The following is a 23,259-nucleotide window of genomic DNA, read 5'->3' on the forward strand; positions in this document are numbered from 1 at the left end:
GGCCTCTTTAATAGGGCATTAATCTTATCATAAGGGCTGTACCCTTATGACCTGCTTACCTCCCAAAGGCCCCACCTCCTAATACCATCACCTTGGGGGTTAGGATTTCAAGATAGTAATTTTGGGGTGACACAGATTCAGACAATAGCACCTTTTTCAAGTTAACATGGATCTTTTCACATGTTTGTAAAGTTTACTTGTACATATACTAGCATGTTCCGAGAACAACTTCTATTTCTAGAAACAACATAAAATCCCTTTGGAAGGATCACAGATATGCAAACAATTGAGAAATTCATTGAAAAGGTTACAAAAGTTCCTTGATTGAATTTTTCTTTCATAATTTTAAATTCTCATATTTTAGAATTTGAGATTAGTAGATATTTTGAGATACTGTATGTGCTCTTTTCACCCAAACTTTATTTTTTTTATTTTTCATTTTTTTTGAGGCGGAGTTTCGCTCTTGTTACCCAGGCTGGAGTGCAATGGCGCGATCTCGGCTCACCGCAACCTCCACCTCCTGGGTTCAGGCAATTCTCCTGCCTCAGCCTCCTGAGTAGCTGGGATTACAGGCACGCACCACTGTGCCCAGCTAATTTTTTGTATTTTTAGTAGAGACGGGGTTTCACCATGTTGACCAGGATGGTCTCGATCTCTTGACCTCGTGATCCACCTGCCTCGGCCTCCCAAAGTGCTGAGATTACAGGCGTGAGCCACCACGCCTGGCCTCCCCCAAACTTTATTATGGTAAGTACACTGATATGAAATGTTCCTGTTAATATTAGAACAGGAATGACTTGCTCTGAAGATCTTCATTTTGTCTTTGAAAGTTTATATTGAATTTTTAGGTAATTACAAGGTCTATGAAGAAACAAAATTCTTTAGAGATACGAATTACAGGCCAAAAATTAAGGTAATTATTTAATAAATATTTAAAAATGCCCATTATGTGTCAGGAACTGTATTAGGCTCTGTTAATTAAATGAAAGATATTTAAATCTTACCTCTGCCAGAGAATTTCTGTTATACTGGTTTACATTTTCAGCATGTAACCATCCTGATTTGACATGTTTTCAAGCTTAATATTAGTTTAGCATACTAGGACAGGATATGGGCAAAAGACTAACTGCAGAACTTGATGCTGAGAAATGTGTTGGAAATGCAACTTAAATTGAACTGTTTTTTATTATAAAATGGATGTTCATTTAAGAAAATTTAGAAAACAGGCTGGCCTCAGCTACTCGGGAGGCTGAGGCGGAAGAATTGCCTGAACCCAGGAGGCGGAGGTTGCGGTGAGCCGAGATCGCGCCATTGCACTCCAGCCTGGGTAACAAGAGCGAAACTCCGTCTCAAAAAAAAAAAAAAAACAGAAAGAAAGAAAAAGACAATTTAGAAAACAGGAAAAAAAGATGTTGAGTTCTATTTGCAGTCCCCCCCCTTGACATTTCTAAGTATTCTGTTTCTTTTTCTTTGCGTAGGTTTTTTTTTTAAAACGTAGCTGAAATGATTTTGTCTTTAATCCTACTTTCTTCACTTAGCATGGAATTTGTGGGTTGTTTTTAAAACTTTTTCTCTATTGTAAGTAAAGAACTGGCCGGGCATAGTGGCTCACACCTGTAATCCAAGCACTTTGGAGGCCAAGGCGGGCGGATCACCTGAAGTCGGGAGTTCAAGACCAGCCTGACCAACATGGTGAAACCTCGTCTTTAAAAAAAAAAAAAGTAAATAACTGAGTAGTTTATGTTTATATAAGACTTTTTCTTATATTTGGGATTTTTCCTGAGACTAGATTACCAATGGAATTATGGAATTTAACTGAAAGTATTGTTTAGATAAAAGTTGTTTGACACAGAGGCTGTGAGGCTGATGAGTTTTCGAACAGGTATGTTGAGAATTGAATGAAGCATTATTAACTAAGACCAACAGGCAAAAACTTCAGAAGTTGTTTTTGTTCTCATTTTGAAAGCCTAGAATCATAGGTGTTGGCAGGTTTGACAATTTAAAATATACAAGCCAAATTGGTGTTTTCTTTTTTCCAGCTTAATGTAATATTTTTCTAAATTCATGTTTTTCCCATACTTCAGTTGTGCTTTCCATCATCCCTTGCTCCTCCTACCCATCCTCTTCCATATAAAGACACAACAGTGCCAGGCGCGGTGGCTCATGCCTGTAATCCCAGCACTTTGGGAGGTCGAGGTGGGTGGATCACGAGGTCAAGAGATTGAGACCATCCCGGTCAACATGGTGAACCCCTGTCTCTACTAAAAACAAAAAAAATTAGCTGGGCATGGTGGCGTGTGCCTGTAATCCCAGCTACTCAGGAGGATGAGGCAGGAGAATTGCCTGAACCCAGGAGGCGGAGGTTGCGGTGAGCTGAGATTGCGCCATTGCACTCCAGCCTGGGTAACAAGAGCGAAACTCCATCTCAAAAATAAATAAATAAATAAATAAAATAAAATAAAGACAGGACAGTAGGGAGAAACACCTTACCCAAGGCCATACATTGGCTATGTGCACAGCCAGAGGAGAGCCATATTTCCTTGCTTCTGGGAAAATGTCCTCCCTCTATACCATGATGCTTTGCTCCTTACTAATAGCTAAGTTTGGGGAAAATGTTAAGTTTTAGTTTTTAATGAATGAATGCCCTTCCTTTCTCTGTGTATTTGCTATTCTCAGCCTTAAACTTTAGTGATGTCTTTAAAGATTTTAAACCGTTTTTTCAAAGTTTGCCTTCATTGGTTCTAATTCCATACTCTTTTGATAGCCATGGCTATGACAATTTGGTGTTAATATGGGATGAGGTTGCCTCTGAAGACACAGCTGGTGTTGGGTTCAACTACACAAATTCCCATGAAATGGAAAGGCCTACTCTGTTATCAGTTTGCTCTGAAGGACAGCATGCCAGAGGGTGGCTTTAGGCAAGAGTTCTGTGGGAATTATCACGGCAGTCTCAGTCTGCTCAAAAGGACGTAGGAGTCAACTTGGCATTAGAAGTCAGAAGGGACCACCCTCTCTTTAACAGTTTCCTGTGCATATCCAGTGTCAGTGCCAGATTTCAAAGGGGAAAGGGATTTGGAACATCTCACTTATAACCTGTTGAATCTTGCATAATTGTGGCCCAGTTTTTGTCATTGGCTTGCTTTCCTTTTCAGTGCCTTTTGTAAGGCCTCTTAGCTAATAATTGTAGAAAATGTATTTTTTTTAGAATAAAGCAACATTTCTGTTCTCTCTCCCTCTTTTTCTTCCTCTTTCTTCCTCTCCTTCACTCCTTTTTTTTCTTTCCTTCTCTAAAATAAAAACAACAAAACAAAACAAAAAGAGCAATCACTCTTCATAACTCCTCTCCGTTGTATGTCTTTGATACTTTCCAAGACCTTCTTTAATGCTGAAAAAGAGGATAGTGTGAAGTTTCCAAGCAATATTCCAGATTAGAATTTTGGAACAAGAAATATACAATATTTACTATTGTATATTTATAAACTGAATGTACTTTATAAAAATGCTTACTATTGTATATTTATAAATATACAATATTACATGGTTCTGTAAATTTCATGATGACACACAAATATTCAATTGAGCATTATTTAGAAAAAGGGGAAAGCTATATTTGAATTACAGTTTCTAAAAAAAAAAAAAAAAATGTAATAATAGTATCTTTAGTGAATTTTAAGAGTCACATGGAAGCATTTCTGTCTGGGTTAGGTGAAAGACAATCAGCCAGGAGGTCCGAGTAGTTAACCTCCAAATTTACTTAATAAATGGATCTGAAAATGTTTTTCTCCTAAACTCAAAACCAAGTGAAGTTATAAATTTAGTGAACCTATGAAGTCATTGCAGAATGCAAGCTTTTAAGGCTTGTGGCCCAAACTAGGCAATAACTAAAATTTTCATTTTCATACTTTGTATTTTGAAATTTTGTAATTATGACCAGTGTCACCATTAGGCCTGCTAATTAACTATATTTTCTATATATTAATACTCTTTTCTGTACTCAGGGAGAACTGCTTATATGACCTGTTGTGAGACAGTACCAGTTTGAGATTGGAAGTGTCCAAGGCTGGAGAAATTGATTCATGTATTTTGTGCATAGAGTTGCTTTTCTTGTCTGGGCTGTTAGCAGAAGATGGCCCAGGATCTCATCTGCCCATGAAAATTGATATGGATTGCACTCTGAAGTTCAACTAGAGAATATGTTTGTGTTTGTGTTCCTCTCTTGTCTGATGCCAGATTTAGTTGTAGCCACGTCAAAAAGGATAGACCTGGTGTACATGGTATTTTTGAGCAGTTTCTTTATAAAGTTCATGCCTTTTGATTATGGTTTTCAAATAATCTTATGTGTTAGTTGATTGTGTGACAGACAACTCTGTTTGCCTTCTGTGGATACAGGTAGGCAATGACCAAATAGGAAAATTGTTCTCGATTTTCTAGTTCTTCAAGTACACCCATCTTTGACTGAATCAGTTTATTTTCCCTAGCTCAAAACTGTGGATTCTAGAGTAAAAGTTAAAAATTTAAAAACAAAAGGTCAATGGATAACAGTCTCTTGCATTTGTCTATTTTTGCTTATATTACCTGTGCTTTTAGGTTACAGCCTAAAAAATCGTTGCCCAGATCAGTGTTACAAGCTTTTCCCCTATGTTTTCTTCCAGTAGTTTTTACAGGTTCAGACCTTATGATTATGTCTTTAATCCATTTTGAGTTGATTAACATATGTGAAGTGAGATAGGGGTCCAGTATCATTTTTCTGTACATAAATATTCAGTTCCCCAAGCATCATTCATTGAAGAATGTTTCCTTTCCCCATTTTGTGTTCTTGGTACGTTTATTGAAAATGAGTTGGCTGTAAATGTGTAGATTTACTTCTGGGCTCTCTATTCTGTTCCATTGGTCTGTGTGTCTGTTTTTATACCAGTACCATGCTGTTTCGATTACTATAGCTTTGTAGTTGATTTTGAAATCAGAGAGTGTGATGCCTCTGGTCTTGTTCATTTGGCTATTTGGGTTAAGTCCCTAAATAACCAAAGCAATGAACAAATTTTAGGATTTTATGAATTTTAGGATCGTTTTCTATTTCTGTGCAAAATGTCATTGGAATTTTGATAGGGATTGTATTGATTCTGTGGATTGCTTTGGGAAGTATGAACAGTTTGACAATTTTAATTATTCAGTTCATGCACATGGGGTATCTGTCCATTTATTTGTATCTTCTTCAGTTTCTTTCAGTGGTATTTTACAGTTTTCAGTAGATAGACATTTACCTTCTTGGTTCAATTTATTTCCAAGTACTTCCAATTTATTTCCAATTTTTGTATGTTGATTTTTTATCCTGCAACTTTCCTGAACTTGTTCATTAGTTCTAGCAGTTTTTGCTAGGATCTTTAGGGTTTCAGTATGTAAGATCATGTCATCTGTAAACAGAGACAGTTTAACTTCTTCCTTTCTGATTTGGATGCCTTTTATTTCTTTTACTTTACTAATTGCTTTATCTAGCACTTCCACCACAATGTTGAACGGAAGTGGGATGAATGGGCATCCTTGTCATGTTCCTGATCTTAGAGGAAAAGCTTTCAGCTTTTCATGTTGAACATAATGTTAACTGTGGGCTTATCAAATATGGCCTTTATTGTGTTGAGATTTGTTCCTTCTTAATTTGTTAAGAATTTTAATGATGAAAGGATGGTGAATTTTGTTAGATGCCTTTTTCACATTCATTGACATGATTGCATGGTTTTTCTCCTTCATTCTGTGAGTATGGTATATCATATTTGTTGATGTGCATATGTTAAACCATCCTTACTATCCCAGAGATAACCTACCTTAGTTATAGTGTCAGTTTGCTAGTATTTTATTGAGAATTTTTGCATGAATACTCATCAGGGATATTGACTTGTAATTTTCTTTCTTGTAGTGTCCTTGTCTGGTTTTGGTATCAGGGTAATGCTGGCCTCATAAAATGAGTGTGGAAATAAACTCTTCAGTGTTTTGGAAGAGTTTGAGAAGGATTGGTTTTAGTTCTTTAAATATTTGGTAGAATTCAGCCAGTGAAGTTATAAGGTCTTGTGTGTTGCTTTAATGGGAAAATTTTTTTTAACTTGTTATAATCCCATTTGTCCATTTTTGCTTTGGTTGCCTGTACTTGTGGGGTATTGCTCAAGAAATTTGAGTGTGCTGTAGTGTGTGGGTTTGTTTCTGGGTTCTCTATTCTGCTCCATTTGTGTATGTGTCTGTTTTTATGCCAGTACCATGCTGTTTGGTTACTATAGCTCTGTAATATAATTTGAAATCAGATAATGTGATTTCTCTAGGTTTATTCTTTTTACTTAGGATAGCTTTGGCCATTCTGTGTCTTTTGTGGTTCCCTATAAATTTTAGGATTATTTTTTCTATTTCTGTGAAGAATGTCATTTTTTTTTTCTTTTTGAGGTCCTCATAGATTTTGAATATTAGTCTTGTTAGATGCATAATTTGTTAATATTTTCTCTCATTTGATAGGTTGTCTGTTTACTGTGTTGATTATTTCTGCTGTGCAGATACTTTTTAGTTTAATTAAGCTGCATTTGTCTATTTTGTTTTTGTTACATTTGATTTTGAAGTCTTAGTAATAAATTCTTTGCCTAGGCCAGTTTCCAGAAGAGTTTCTGCTAGGTTTTCTTTGAGGATTTTTGTGGTTTCAGGTCTTACAGTTAAGTCTTTAATCCATCTTCAGTTAATTTTTGTATATGATAAGAGAGAGAGCTCCATTTTTATTCTTCTGCAAATGGTTAGCCATTTTCCCTAGCACTTGTTGAAGATCAATTGGTTGTAGGCATGTGGCTTTATTTCTGGGTTCTCTATTCTGTTTTATAGATCTGTGTGTCTATTTTTGTACCAGTAGCATGCTGTTTTGGCTACTGTAGCCTTGTAATATAATTTGAAGTCAGGTAATATGATGCCTCCAGCTTTGTTCTTTTCCTTAGGATTGCTTTGGCTATTTGGGCCTTTTTTTGGTTCCATATGAATTTTAGGAGTCTTTCCTAATTCTGTGAAAAATGATGGTAGTTTGATAAGAATTGCATTGAATCTGTAAATTACTTTGGGCAGTATGGTCATTTTAATGACATTCATCCTTCTGATCCATGAGCATGGGATGTTTTTCCATTTATGTCTTCTCTGATTTCTTTCATCACTGTTTTGTAGTTCTCCTTGTAGAGATCTTTCACTTCCTTAGTTAAATGTATTCCTAGGTGTTTAAATTTTCATTGGTGGTAGATTTTTACCTATTTTTCAACTTTACTGTAGCTACTGGTTATAATACCAGAGCAAAATGGCAATGCTGGCTTTTTTTTTTAAATTTGGTGTCACACTGCGATACTGACACCAGTGATGCATTGAAAAGCATAGTGCATAGATGTCGCCACTGTGCAATATATTTATGGAACACACCTGCACATGTACCCTCTGAACCTTTAAAAATAAAAATAAAAAGTGGGCTGCAGTTGCCTTTTCTTCTCCACTTGGTCCTCAGCCACCAGAACCCAAACTGATTCTGGGAGAAATCCAGGTAATTAGCAACTATAGGGAAATCTGATTACTCATACTAATGACCAAGAAAAGGGTCATTACCCTGGTTATCCTAGAGATGATCATTGCCTATGACTTTCTCTTTTTTAACTTTTTGGCTAGAGTTTGTGCAGGTCAGATGATGGGGGAAGAAGGTCCAGAGAAAATAAATTTTATCCTAGGGAAGGAGTGGGCAAGTCCCAAAACAAAGACGACTCTGGAAGACAAAGATGGGAATCTGGCCCTGAAAATAGCTGGAGGCAGGAAAGCTGGAAACCAAGGACTGAACTCCTTCCTTTCCTTCTTCTCTGGTCCCCACCACAGCCATCTCCTATGCGTCTAGTGGCCCATCTCTCTACCCCAACCCCTAACCCCCACCTGTCCCATTACCGCTTGGTGAAAAGTCAGTTACATCAGGAACTTTTCAAAGTAGATGGGGGCCCAAATCGGTTCTGGGAGAAATCCAGTAACTGTAGGGAAAACTGGTTACTGATACTAATGACCTAGGAAAGGATCATTTTAAAAGCTGATAATAAGAAACACCTTCAAAGGTTTTTTGTTTGTTTTAAAGGGGGAGGAATGTCATCAGAGTACTGTGCAGCTCAAACTTTTCATGTGTGAGGAGACAAAATTATTTGGATTATTACTGAAGAATGGCAAATAGATACCAGTATTTTAGTACTTAAAAGTGGCAGGATATACTGAAATACTGAACACTGTTCATGGCAATTATCGACCATATAAATATTATAAACATGATTTAGTATGACTTTTGTTAACCTGCCCCCTTCAGGGAAGTCTCCTTCCAACCCCAGAAAATATTTCTACAGAATTATAATTAGTATATAAAGTATGTCAGAGTAACATACATTTAAAAAACTTTTCAAAAGTTCAAATGAGATAGCAATTGCATATTCTGGAAAATCAAGCGATCTTTGGGTCTTCTATTAAAGTGTGTATATCCTTTGCCAGCTTTCATCCTGTGTTAGGTTCCACAGTGCCAGGTCACCTGAGAATCTGTGGTAGAAGTTCAAGTTGCTGTTTTGTTAAGATAGTATTTCTTTTTCCTTTCATATATTTATTTGCATTGGTAAAGGCTACCATTTTTGACAAAGATGAAACCTTTGTGAACATGCATCTGATGTATAACATGTGAAAATGCATAAACTGTTAGAAATGCAAGGAAAATGGACAGAAACAATAGGAGTCCTAATAATATTAATCTTGATCATTTACAGGTTAATTAGGCAAAAACCTCTAGTAATGCTAATTTAATAAATGTTGGTACCTACAAACCCAGTTCTCAAAAAAAATTTACAAAAAGCACATACTAAGCTAATGAAAAAAAATGTCAAATTTCCAAAAGTGCAAATCATGTGGGCCACATTTTCTGACCATAATGCAGATAAAATTGGAATGAATAAGAGTTTAAATCAGAAAAATCTGAAACATTTCAAAATTAAGCACTATGTTAAGGAACTTTTAGGTCAAAATAAAAGTATAATTACAAAATTATTTAGAATTTGATGCAATGAGAACACTAATAAGCTTAAGAACAGGGGATTCAAATGAAAATATAAGCCTTTGATGCTAAACTCAAAAGATTAAAAAACCAAGTGACCAACACTAAATTTTGCTGCTTTCATCATTAAAAGTAGGGATAATCTATCTCTTAGGATAATACTATGTATCTCCTTCTTAACTCTTGGTGATTTCAGGTATTTATGTGAATCCTTCCAATAGTTTGGCATTCTTTCCTTTGGTGATCCTGTCCTCCCCACTCCTTAGCCGCTTATTCCTGTCACTGCAGCCCCTTCCTAATTTCAGCCTCAAGCTATTCTGCTCCCTGACCACCAACTCCTACCTTTTCATGTTTCCACTGTCCTGCCCATCCTTCCTTCTCTCCTTTTGCGTTTCATTCTTTGTACATGTTTGTTGTCATCCAGCTTTCCTATACTGGCTTAGCTGAGTTACTGTCTTGGTTCAGACTGACTCTGCCAATTACTAGAGAATGTAACTAGAAAAAGGTCCTCACTGCAAATCTCAAGAGGGCAGTTACGTTGTACAGTGAACCATTCATTCCCCTGCTCTGCAAGACTGTTTCATACCCTCTCTCCCTCTCTGGTTGTTGCTCACAGCTGATGTTCCTGCTTTCTAGTTGGCCAAGAAGACTGAAGCAACTGAAGCAACCAGAGGACTCTCCATGCACTCCACCTCACATCTACCCACCACCTGCCCATATTCATAAACCTTTGCTTTATCTTCTTCATCTCAGCCCCAACTCTTGCCCTAACCAAAGCATTATGAACATTTCCAGGGCAATGTATTGTGTATTTTTAACATTGCCTGGTGCAGCCTCCAGTGAGTTGAGTTCTGGCCTAGGCAGTCCACATGGTATTTCCCAGGTACCAATGATATTTTTTGTTGACTGCTCTGGCCACAAAGTACTGATTTTAAGTGATATACCCCACACCAGTCATTGGATTGGGGCCCTTACTCCAGTATGACCTCATCTTAACAAATTACATCTACAATTTGACACCGCCCCCCTGCCCCCAGCCAAATAGGATCACATTCACAGTTGCTGAGGGCAAGCACTTTGACATCTTTGGGGGACACAATTCAACTCATAACAGCTGCTGTGCAATTTTGCAGAATTTTCAAGTTTTAGGAGCACATGCATTGCATTATAGTATACAGCAGAACATTCTGTACTCTACTTCACCTCTTGTTTCCATTGAGGAAGTGTCCCTGCAACCTTAAAGAGCAAGGTTCTCCCCTGCAACTTGTCTCTCCTGAATCCTCAGTCTTTCTCCACTGAATGTTTATTATGTTAAAAAAGCAAAACAAAACCAAACCAAAAAAACTCTCTTGGCCTGACATCCCCTCAAGCTGCCATCCCCACTTGTGCTCTTCACAGAAAATTCCTTGAAAGTATTCTGTACTCACCTTCCTTTTTACCCTTCCGGTTCTCTGCTAACCAGGTTTTTCTATGCTATACTCCACAGAAACTGCTCTTGTTGGGGTCTCCAGATATGCACATTATGAGACCCAATAGTTAGTCTTCATCTTCATCTTATTGGACCTATCAGCAGCATTTGACACAATTGATCGCTCTCTCCTTTGAACTGCCTCCTTGGTTTCTAGGATACTTGCCTGGTTTTCCTCCCACCTCCCCGCCTGCTCCTTCTCAGTTTCATGTTGAAGTTCTATCTACTGTGACCTCTAAATTCTAGTGTTCCCTAAGGCTTACTCACATCTCTTTTCTGTGTATTTGAGGAACTCATCCAATCTCATGTCAATGACTATCATCCCTGCACTGATAATGCTCAGATTTTTATCTCCTGCTTGGACCTGTAGACCTCAGAATTTTAGACTCTTATATCCAACTGCCTACTTGACATCTCCAATATGCAAAACTTAATAGGCATCTCAAACTGAATGTGTTCAAAACGAAACTGATGATTCCTCCTTCCTCTCCTCACCTCAAATCCCACTAATGCTCTTACACGTCACATTCAGTCCATCAGCAAATCTTCAGACTATTCTCCACAAGAAGCCAGAGGAATTCTGGCACAGTGCAATTCAGATGAAGCGTCTCTTGTGCTTATACGTTTTCAGTGACTTCCATCTTATTCGGAGCAAAGCCACAGTCCTTACAAGGATCTACAAAGCTGTACCCAAGTACCCAATCTGGGTCCCACGTCCCCTCTCTCAATTCATCTGCATGAGTCAGCACCTACTCTCCCTCCCCCCCTCCATTTATTCCCTTTCTTTCTTCCACTGGCTCATTCTACTCTAGCACTGCAGTTCCTTTGCTGTTCTCGGAACATACTCCTTTTGCTCCTACCACAGGACTTTTCTACTTGTTACTCTCTTTTCCTGGAACATACAGATATCTACGTGGTTTATTCCTCAACGCTTTCAGGTCTTCACTCAGATACACCTTCAAATATAAGCTTCATTACTCTATCCCCCTCTCTCACACAAATGCATATCATTGTCCTTCCTTGCTTGGTTTTCCCGTTAGTGCTTAACTCTAGTGTAATTATATGCCATGGTTTGCCAGGGACAGTCTGGTTTATTTGTGTTGTTCACAACTATTAATTATTTTTAGCTCTTCTTTGTACTTTCAATAGAAGGCCAACTCAGTTGCTAAACTATGTGGTTAGTCTCCTCATCACTGTTTTACATTTTATATATATATATAAAATTAAATATATATATAATTTGTTGTCTATGTCTCTACCCTAGAACTTAGGTTGTATAATGGCAGAAATTTTTGTTCTAATCTTCCCTAGTACCTACAACAGTGCTTGACATACAGTGACATGTCTGATGAAATATTGTTTAAAAATCTGTTCTTTTTTTTTCTTTGGAGACGGAGTCTTCCTCTGTCACCTAGGCTGGAGTGCAGTGGTGCAGTTTTGGCTCACTGCAACCTCCATCTCCCGGGCTGAAGTGATCCTCCTGCCTCAGCCTCCCAAGTAGCTGGGACCATAGGCACGCACCACCACACCCAGCTAATTTTTGTAAATTTTGTAGAGACAGGGATTTCACCATGTTGCTGGGGCTGGTCTTGAACTCCTGAGCTCAAGCAGTGTGTCCACCTCAGCCTTGTAAAGTGCTAGGATTATAGGTGTGAACCACCACGCCCAGCAAGATCTGTTCTTTTATGATAAAATATGCTTAAATGTTTAAAAATAAGTCTGGCCCCTTTAAGAAGTTTATGAAGACAGTTGTCTTTGAAATTGTTATTGGTGTGAAAAACGTTTGTGAAATTGCTGTTAAAAACTCGTAGAGATTTAAAGTGCAGAAGTTCAATACTTGGTCTGAGATGTGATGCTTCATTGATATATTATGTCCCAAGGAAAAGGCAAGATTTCTCAAAAATCAAAATTAATTATTTCCATTGTGATTTGCCAGTGCCTCTTTGAAATCAGATTTATTTTCGGGTTTCATCTATATTACCTGCCCAATTAAGAGTAAGATTCTACCTTCAAGGAGCTTGTGTTTTTGTAAGAAAATCAGATGTATAGTAGATGCGATATAGAAAAAATGTGATACCTGCTATAACAGAGAACTATATGTTTGTATTCTGTATACAATCTCCACAAAGCAGAGACCTTTTAATATTACTTAAATCAGGCAGATACATTTTCTTTTTTTTTTAATTGCATTTTAGGTGTTGGCGTACATGTGAAAAACATGCAGGATTGTTGCACAGGTACACACATGGCAGTGTGGTTTGCTGCCTTCCTCCCCATCACCTGTATCTGGCATTTCTTCCCATGCTATCTCTCCCCAACTCCCTACCCCCTACTGTCCCTCTCCTATTTCCCCCCACAGACTCCAGTGTGTGATGTTCCCCTCCCTGTGTCCATGTGTTCTCATTGTTCAACACCCGCCTATGAGTGAGAACATGCAGTGTTTGATTTTCTGTTCTTGTGTCAGCTTGCTGCGAATGATGGTTTCCAGGTTCATCCATGTCCCTACAAAGGACACGAACTCATTGTTTTTTATGGCTGTATAGTATTCCGTGGTGTATGTGTGCCACATTTTCCCTGTCTAGTCTGTCATCGATGGGCATTTGGGTTGGTTCCAAGTCTTTGCTATTGTAAACAGTGCCACAGTGAACATTTGTGTGCATGTGTCCTTATAATACAACGCTTTATAATCCTTTGGATATATACCCAGTAATGAGATTGCTGGGTCACATGGAATTTCTATTTCTAGGTTCTTGAGGAATTGCCACACTGTCTTCCACAATGGTTGAACTAATTTACAGTCCCACCAACAGTGTAAAAGTGTTCTTATTTCTCCACATCCTCTCCAGCATCTGTTGTCTCCAGAGATTTTTTAATGATCACCATTCTAACTGGCATGAGTTGGTATCTCAATGTAGTTTTGATTTGCATTTCTCTGATGACCACTGATGTGAGCATTTTTTCATGTTTGTTGGCCTCATGTAGGTCTTCTTTTGTAAAATGTCTGTTCATATCCTTTGCCCACTTTTGAATGGGCTTGTTTTTTTCTTGTAAATCTGTTTTAGCTCTTTGTAGATTCTGGATATCAGCCCTTTGTCAGATGGGTAGATTGCAAAAATTTTTTCCCATTCTGTTGGTTGCCGATTCACTCTAATGACTATTTCTTTTGCCGTGCAGAAGCTATGGAGTTTTATTAGATTGCCTATTTTGGCTTTTGTTGCCAATGCTTTTGGTATTTTGGTCATGAAGTCCTTGCCTATGCCTATGTCCTGAATGGTTTTGCCTAGATTTCCTTCTAGGGTTTTTGTGGTGTTAGGTCTAATGTTTAAGTCTTTAATCCATCTGGAGTTAATTTTAGTGTAAGGTGTCAGGAAGGGGTCCAGTTTCTGCTTTCTGCACATGGCTAGCCAGTTTTCCCAACCCCATTTATTAAACAGGGAATCCTTTTCCCATTGCTTGTTTTTGTCAGGTTTATCCAAGATTGTATGGTTGTAGATATGTTGTGTTGCCTCTGAGGCCTCTGTTCTGTTCCACTGGTCTATATCTCCGTTTTGGTACCAATACCATGCTGTTTTGATTGCTGTAGCCTTGTAGTATAGTTTGAAGTCAGGTAGTGTGATGCCCCCTGCTGTGTTCTTTTTGCTTAGAATTGACTTGGCTATGTGGGCTCTCTTTTGGTTCCATATGAAGTTTAAGGTGGATTTTTCCAGTTCTCTGAAGAAGGTCATTGGTAGCTTGATGGGGATAGCGTTGAATCTGTAAATTACTTTGGGCAGTATGGCCATTTTCACGATATTGATTCTTCCTATCCATGAGCATGGAATGTTTCTCCATCTGTTTGTGTCCTCTCTTATTTCGTTGAGCAGTGGTTTGTAGTTTTCCTTGAAGAGGTCCCTTACGTTCCTTGGGAGTTGTATTCCAAGGTATTTTATTCTCTTTGTAGCAATTGCGAATGGTAGTTCGTTCTTGATTTGGCTTTCTTTAAGTCTATTATTGGTGTATAGGAATGCTTGTGATTTTTGCACATTGATTTTGTATCCTGAGACTTTGCTGAAGTTGCTTATCAGTTTAAGGAGATTTTGGGCTGAGACGATGGGGTTTTCTAAATATACAATCGTGTTGTCTGCAAATGGAGACAATTTGGCTTCCTCCTTTCCTATTTGAATACCCTTTATTTCTTTTTCTTGCCTGATTGCTCTGGCTAGAAATTCCAATACTATATTGAACAGGAGTGGTGAGAGAGGGCATCCTTGTCTAGTGCCGGATTTCAAAGGGATTGCTTCCAGTTTTTGCCCATTCAGTGTGATATTGGCTGTTGGTTTGTCATAAATAGCTTTTATTATTTTGAGATACGTTCCATCAATACTGAGTTTACTGAGGGTTTTTAGCATAAAGGGCTGTTGAATTTTGTCAAAGGCCTTCTCTGTGTCTATTGAGATAATCATGTGGTTTTTCTTTTTGGTTCTGTTTATGTGGTGAATTACGTTTATAGACTTGCGTATGTTGAGCCAGCCTTGCATCCCTGGGATGAATCCTACTTGATCATGATGGATAAGATTTTTGATGTGCTGTTGCAATCGGCTTGCCAGTATTTTATTGAAGATTTTTGCATCTATGTTCATCATTGATATTGGCCTGAAGTTTTCTTTTCTTGTTGAGTCTCTGCCGGGTTTTGGTATCAGGATGATGTTGGTCTCATAAGATGATTTGGGAAGGATTCCCTCTTTTTGGATTATTTGGAATAGTTTCAGGAGGAATGGTAACAGTTCCTCTTTGTGTGTCTGGTGTAGAATTCCGCTGTGAACCCATCTGGACCTGGGCTTTTTTTGTGTGGTAGGCTCTTAATTGCTGCCTCGACTTCAGACCTTGTTATTGGTCTATTCAGGGTTTTGGCTTCTTCCTGGTTTAGGCTTGGGAGGATGCAAGTGTCCAGGAATTTATCCATTTCTTCCAGGTTTACTAGTTTATGTGCATAGAGTTGTTTGTAATATTCTCTGATGATGGTTTGAATTTCTGTGGAATCTGTGGTGATATCTTCTTTATCGTTTTTTATTGTATCTGTTTGATTCTTCTCTCTTTTCTTTTTTTATTAATCTGGCTAGTGGTCTGTCTATTTTATTGATCTTTTCAAAAAACCAGCTCTTGGATTTATTGATTTTTTGAAGGGTTTTTCGTGTCTCTATCTCCTTCCATTCTGCTCTGATCTTAGTTATTTCTTGTCTTCTGCTGGCTTTTGAGTTTTTTTGATCTTGCTCCTCTATCTCTTTTAATTTTGATGATAGGGTGTCAATCTTGGATCTCTCCTTGCTTCTCATGTGGGCATTTATTGCTATATATTTTCCTCTAGACACTGCTTTAAATGTGTCCCAGAGATTCTGGTACATTGTGTCTTCATTCTTGTTGGTTTCGAAGTACTTCTTTATTTCTGCCTTCATTTCATTGTTTATCCAGTCAACATTCAAGGGCCAGTTGTTTAGTTTCCATGTAGTTGTGTGTGTGGTTCTGAGTGAGTTTCTGAGTTCTAACTTGATTGCACTGTGGTCTGAGAGACTGTTTGTTATGATTTCTGTTCTTTTGCATGTGCTGAGGAGTGATTTACTTCCAAATATGTGGTCAATTTTAGAGTAGGTGTGATGTGGTGCTGAGAAGAATGTATATTCTGTGGATTTGGGGTGGAGAGTTCTGTAAATGTCTATCAGGTTTGCTTGTTCCAGGTCTGAGTTCAAGTTCTGGATATCCTTGTTAATTTTCTGTCTTGTTGATCTGTTTAATATTGACAGTGGAGTCTAAGTCTCTTTGTAGGTCATTAAGAACTTGCCTTATGTATCTGAGTGCTCCTGTATTGGGTGCGTATATATTTAGGATCGTTAGCTCTTCTTGTTGTATTGATCCTTTTACCGTTATTTAATGTCCTTCTTTGTCTCTTTTGATCTTTGTTGGTTTAATCTCTTTTATCAGAGACTGGAATTGCAACTCCTGCTTTTTTTTGCTCTCCATTTGCTTGGTAAATCTTTCTCCATCCCTTTGTTTTGAGCCTTTGTGTATCCTTGCATGTGAGATGGGTTTCCTGGATACAGAACAGCGATGCGTTTTGGCTTTTTATACAATTGGCCAGTCTGTGCCTTTCGATTGGGGCATTTAGCCCATTTAAATTTAGGGTTAATATTGTTATGTGTGAATTTGATACTGCCATTTTGATGCTAGCTGGCTTTTTTGCCCGTTAGTTGATGTAGATTATTCATTTTATTGATGCTCTTTAGCACTTAGTGTGTTTTTGGAATGGCTGGTAGTGGTTGTTCCTTTCTATGTGTATTGCCTCTTTCAGGAGCTCTTGTAAAGCAGGCCTGGTGGTGACAAACTCTCTGAGTACTTGCTTGTTCACAAAGGATTTTATTTTTCCTTCACTTATGAAGCTCAGTTTGGCTGGATATGAAATTCTGGGTTGAAAGTTCTTTTCTTTAAGGATGTTGAATATTGGCCCCCACTCTCTTCTGGCTTGTAGGGTTTCTGCCGAGAGATCTGCTGTGAGTCTGATGGGCTTCCCTTTATGGGTGACCCGACCTTTCTCCCTGGCTGCCCTTAGTATTTTCTCCTTTATTTCAACCTTGTTGAATCTGATGATTATGTGCCTTGGGGTTGCTCTTCTTGTGGAATATCTTCGTGGTGTTCTCTGTATTTCCTGCATTTGAGTGTTGGCCTGTCTTGCTAGGTGGGGGAAATTTTCCTGGATAATATCCTGAAGAGTATTTTCCAGCTTGGATTCATTCTCTTCATCACATTCTGGTACACCTATCAAACGTAGGTTAGGTCTTTTCACATAGTCTTACATTTCTTGGAGACTTTGTTCATTCCTTTTTGCGCTTTTTTCTCTAATCTTGGTTTCTCGTTTTATTTCATGGAGTTGATCTTCGACTTCTGATATTCTTTCTTCTGCTTGGTCAATTCGGCTGTTGAAACTTGTGCATGGTTCGCGAAGTTCTTGTATTGTGTTTTTCAGCTCCTTCAATTCATTCATATTTCTCTCTAAGTTATCCATTCTTGTTATCATTTCCTCGAATCTTTTTTCAAGGTTCTTAGTTTCTTTGCATTGATTTAAAACATGTTCTTTTAGCTCACAAAAGTTTCTCATTATCCACCTTCTGAAGTCTAATTCCTTCATTTTGTCACAGTCATTCTCAGTCCAGCTTTGTTCCCTTGCTGGTGAGGAGTTTTGGTCCTTTCTAGGAGGCGAGGTGTTCTGGTTTTGGGTGTTTTCCTCCTTTTTGCGCTGGTTTCTTCCCATCTTTGTGGATTTATCCACCTGTCGTCTGTGTAGTTGCTGACTTTTTGATTGGGTCTCTCAGTGGACACCCAGATTGTTGATGATGAAGTATTTCTGTTACTTGGTTTTTCTTCTACCACTCTAGCCCCTCCTCTGTACGACTGCTGAGGTCCACTCCAGGCCCTGCTTGTCTGGGGTGCACCTATAGCAGCTGCGGAACAGTGAGGGATGCTACCAGTTTCTTTTTCTGCTATCTTTGTCCCAGAATGATGCCTGCCAAATGTCAGTCTTCTGGATATAGAGGGGTCAGGGAGCTGCTTGAGGAGACAGTCTGTACTTTATAGGAGCTCAAGTGCTGAGCTGTGAGCTCTGTTGTTCATTCAGGGCTGTTAGGCTGCTACGTTTAATTCTGCTGCAGCAGAACTCATAAAAAACCCCTTTTTTTCTCAGATGCTCTGTCTTGGGGGTTTGGGGCTTTCTTTGTGAGTGTCCGTTGCGTTGTCCTGCCCAGCTAGGAGGCAGTCTAGTCACTATTTGCCTGCCGAGGCTCCGCCCTGCTGGTGTGAGGTTTGCCCTGTTGCTGCAGGCTCTGCCCTGCTGCTGCGGTCTCCGCCCTGCTGCCATGGGCTACGCCCTGCGGTGGAGTCTCTCTGTTGTGGTGGGTTGCCTTGGCAATGGCAGGCTGCATCAGCAATGTGCGTGTACCTCAGTAGGGGTGGATTGCCTCGGTAATGGCGGATGCCCCTCCCCCAGCGAGCTGCACTGTCCTGGGTTCAGCTGTGCCCACAGTGAAACTCTCCACCCGGAGCGTTTGGAATCGCCATTTCGTTTGTCCCACTGCACTACCCCAAACGCCGTTTCCCTGGAATGTCCTGGCCTGGCTCACTGTCCAAGTCCCATTCAGTCAGATAGATATGCCAATCTGCCCTCTCAAGTCTCAGATTGCCGGTTCAACAGGGCATCCAGACCAGTGCGCTTTGTGCGGAGGGCTGTGGAGTGCCGTTGTGCTACAGCGCCGGCCGCTGGCTGCTCTGGCTGCTGGCTACACCAGCCAAAACCTTTGCCTGGCGTCCTGCGTCTCTTTTATACCTGGGAAATTCCCCGTTCTGTGGGCAACAAAGATGCATCTGGAAATGCGGCCCTGACTTGCCCTCCGCGCGTTCACCGAGAGCTTCAATCTTGGGTTGTTCTCACCGTGCCATCTTGAGTCCCTCCTCTTGGTTTTGGGTGTTTTCATCCTTTTTGTTCTGGTTTCTTTCCATCTTTTTGGATTTATCCACCTGTCATCTTTGTAGTTGTTGGCTTTCAGATTGGGTCTCTGAGTGGACGTCCAGTTTGTTGATGATGAAGTTATTTCTTTCCATTTCTTAGTTTTCCTTCTAACATTCAGATTCAACTGCTGAGGTTCACTCCAGGCCCTGCTTGCCTGGGGCTCACCTGCAGTGGCTGCAGAACAGTAAGGGTTGCTGCCAGTTTCTTCTTCTGCTATCTTTGTCCCGGAAGGATACTCGCCAGATGTCAGTCTGATCAGTCCTTTGTGAGGTGACTCTTTGGATATACGGGGGTCAGGGAGCTGCTTAAGGAGACAGTCTGTTCTTTATAGGAGCTCAAGTGCTGAGCTGTGAGCTCTGTTGTATATTCAGAGCTGCTGGGCAGGTACTTTTAAATCTGCTACAGCAGAACTCATAAACACCTTTTTTTTTCCCCAGGTGTTTTGTCCCAGGGAGTTAGGGCTTTATTTATAAGTTTCTGTCATGCTTCTGCCTTTTTTCAGGGCTCCCCTGCTTAGTGAGGGGGCAGTGTAGTCACAGTCTGCCTCCACAGGCTTTGCTGAGCTGCTGTAGGCTCTGCCCAGCTGCCATGTGAACTTCCCTTCAGTCCTGTTTATATGGGTATACTTAGAACTGCCTCAGCAATGGTGGCCCACCTCTGTAATGGTGGATTCTCTCTGTAATGGTGGGCTGCCTTGGCAATGGCGGGCTGCCTCAGCAATGGCAGAGTACCTCAGTAGTGGTGGACACCCCTCCCCCACAGAGCTGGACTGTCCCGGGTTCAGCTGTGCTTGCTGTGAAACTCTCAACCCAGAACATTTCTGATTGCTGTTTTTTGTGGGTGCGGGACTAGCCAAGCCTGATCACCTGGATTTGTGCTTCAGACCCACTTTTTTTTTCAGTTGAACGGGCGCCTCTGTCTCCCAGGCACCCCAGTCGGCAGTTGAAATGGCACCCAGAGTTGTGTGATTTCTTGTGTGTAGACCTGCTGGGCTGGCTGAAACAGCTGCTGAAGACTCGTGGTGCTTTTTTTGCTGGGGAATCTCCTGGCCTAGCTCCCTGTTTCAGACCCCTTTTTTTTTCAGTTGAATGGGGGTCTCTGTCTCCAAGGCATTCTAGTCTCCAGTTGAAAAGGCACCCAGATTTGTGTGAGATTTTGTGCAGAGACCCACTGAGCTGGCTGAAACAGCAGGCAGATACATTTTCTAAAGAAAGTGATGCTTGAATTGAGTATTATAGTTTGAATAGAAGTTTGCTTAAAAGGTTAAAAAGGGAAAAGCATTTTATGGCATTGGGATGTGTGTGTGTGTGTGTGTGTGTGTGTGTGTGTGTGTGTGTAATGTAAAGCCTTGAGCTGTGAAAGAAAATTGTATTTTTAGTGAATAGCAAGAAGTAAAGTATGCCTGTCTCTTCTGTGGCCTTCTATGAATACTTATCATGTACTGTGATATGTTTGTTTATCTTTGTATTATTGAGTTTTCAGAGTTCTTCAGATAGTCTAGATGTATAAGTCTTTTATCAGATATTGCAGATTCTTCAGGCCATTGGCTTGACTTTTCACTTTCTTAACTGTCATTTGAAAAGCAAAAGTTTCTAATTTTGATGAAATCATATTATCAGTTTTAAAAACTGTTTTTAAGTTTTCATCCTATCTACATTTCTATTTGACTTCTAGAAGTTTAGTTTTAGAACCACATGTACTCATTCATAAGTGGCAGTTGAACAGTGAGAACACATATACAGGGAGGGCAGCAACACGTACCAGAGCCTATGGCTTAGGGGGAGGGGAGGGAGAGCATCAGGACAAATAGCCAGGTGATGGGTTGATAGGTGCAGCAAACTACCATGGCACAAGTAAACCTATGTAACAAACCTGCATGTTCTGCACGTGTATTCTGGAACTTAGAGTAAAATAAAAATAAAAAAAAGTTTTGGCTCTCATATTTAGGTACGTGATCTATTTTTATTTTTGTGTATGGTGTGAAGAGTTGAGGTTCATTTATTTGCATATGCATGTCCAATTCTTTCATCACTACTTGTTAAAAAATATCCTTTTCTCATTAAATTATTAAATACTCTGGCACCTTTCTAAAAATACATTGAGTAAAATTTGACTTCTGGATGTGATGGAGGAAGCACGCACAATCCTGTCTCCCCAGCTGAGTACAGCCATAAAACCTAGGGAGAATGCATGGAACAGCTATTTGAAGACATGGAAAAGAAAATATCAGTAGGCTATCAGGAAAGTATAACTGAAATCGGAGTACCAATGAACCATTTTTTTTCCTCTAGTTTTCCTGCCACATAGCCCTTGACACAGCACAGCAGAGCAGGATAACTAAAGCCCAAGATTTCTGCCTAGAGCACCCAAAAGGGAATTTTCGGGAAGTGGAAAGTACCGGAGATGGAGGACAAGGAGAGGGAGGAACTCTGGAAAGCAACCCCATAGCTGCAAAAGCTTGCATGTGTTCCTAATCAGTATATTAAAGAAAAAGAAGTGAACAAAAGGGTAGACCTCTGCTCAGTTCCCAGATGGCCACTAGGTGGTGCACAAACACAGAAAAGATCTTGAGTGGCTTAGCAAAGGCTTTGAAAGGGTAACTGGTGTTGGAACTCAGCCCACAGAGGACAAGTTGGAACGTGTGACTTGAATTTACTCAGGTTGATTGCCTGCTAAAGCAAAAATATCAAAATCCTCCATAGGATTTAAACAAGATGCAGAATCTCATGATATTCAAAATGTTCAGTGTACCATAAAAAATTAGTTGGCATATGAAGAACCAGGGAAATATTCACACAAAAAAGGACAAAGTATGACTTTACATAGATAACACGAAAAATAAATTAGAATGCAGAGAAAGTAAAATTGATAAAACCAAGTGCTGGTTATTTGAAAATACTGATAAAAATAAGTAATAAAAAGGGGAAACAAATATACAACACTACAAATGAGAGAGAGGTTTCTGTACACTATTACAGAAATTTTTCCATTATGCTTAGTACAACTGTATGCCAATGCATTTGACTGTAGGTGCCCCCTACACACACAGCTAGATTCCTTGTAATCCTCATAAAATACATTTCTGGAAATGCTATTATGAACCAATCTGAAACATGAATTAAAATGCAAAGATCCTAAATAAAATGTTAGTAAATTAAATTAAGCAGTATAAAAAAAACCACCAGGAACAAGTAGAGTTTATTCCAAGAATGTAAATAAATGTGGTCAAAGAGAAACAGATTTACTAATATAATTAATTATGTTAATAGGTTAAGGGAAGAAAACCATTTGATTTCCTCAGTAGGTACCAGAAAGACATTTGAAAAAGTCAATATGCATTCTTTCTAAAAGTGCTTAGTAAAATAGTAATGCAGTGAAAAGTTCCACAGCCTATTAAAGATAATTTAAGGTCAACATGCTAGAAGCATGTAGCAGCAGAAATCAACTGACTATTTCAGGTAATAAGAGAGTTTAGTAAGGTGTCCGGTACAAGATATAAACCAATCCACAGATTTCCTACACGCTAGCAGTGATCAGTCAGAACATATCATGAGAAAAAGAATCATTCCAATGATAGCAGATGTTATAAATTATCTAGAAATAAACAGAAAATGCCTAAACTTATAACTATAAGAAGTTACTGATCAATATAAACTAAGGATTAAAATAATTGAATGATATATGCTTGGGCAAATATTGTAAAGACACTTGTTCCTGCCATATTTCAGTGTCAGTAAATTAATGCAACTTCAATCAAAATCCCAATCTTAACTTAGGGGAAACTTGACATATCTTTAGGTTCTAATATACTGCATAAGAATAGTAAAGACAGTTTTGAAGGGACAAAAGATAATAAAAACATTACAGAGTTACTATAACTAAAACAATGTAGGCAGGAAGAGAAAACTAGATTAATGAACTAAAAAGCTAAGTCCAAAACCAGACCCATGTATATATGACAATTTAATATTTGAAAGGATAGAATTTCCAATTATTTTATTTTATTTTTTTGTTGCATTTTAGGATTTGGGGTACATGTGCAGAACATGCAAGATAGTTGCATAGGTACACACGTGGAAGTGTGTTTTGCTGCCTTCCTCCCCTTCACCCACATCTGGCATTTCTCACCCTGCTAACCCTCCCCTGCTCCCCCCCTCTGTCCCTCCCCTATTCCTCCCAATAGAACCCAGTGTGTAG

This window comes from Callithrix jacchus, chromosome X, assembly GCF_049354715.1.
Source record: "Callithrix jacchus isolate 240 chromosome X, calJac240_pri, whole genome shotgun sequence".
NCBI lineage: Eukaryota > Metazoa > Chordata > Mammalia > Primates > Cebidae > Callithrix > Callithrix jacchus.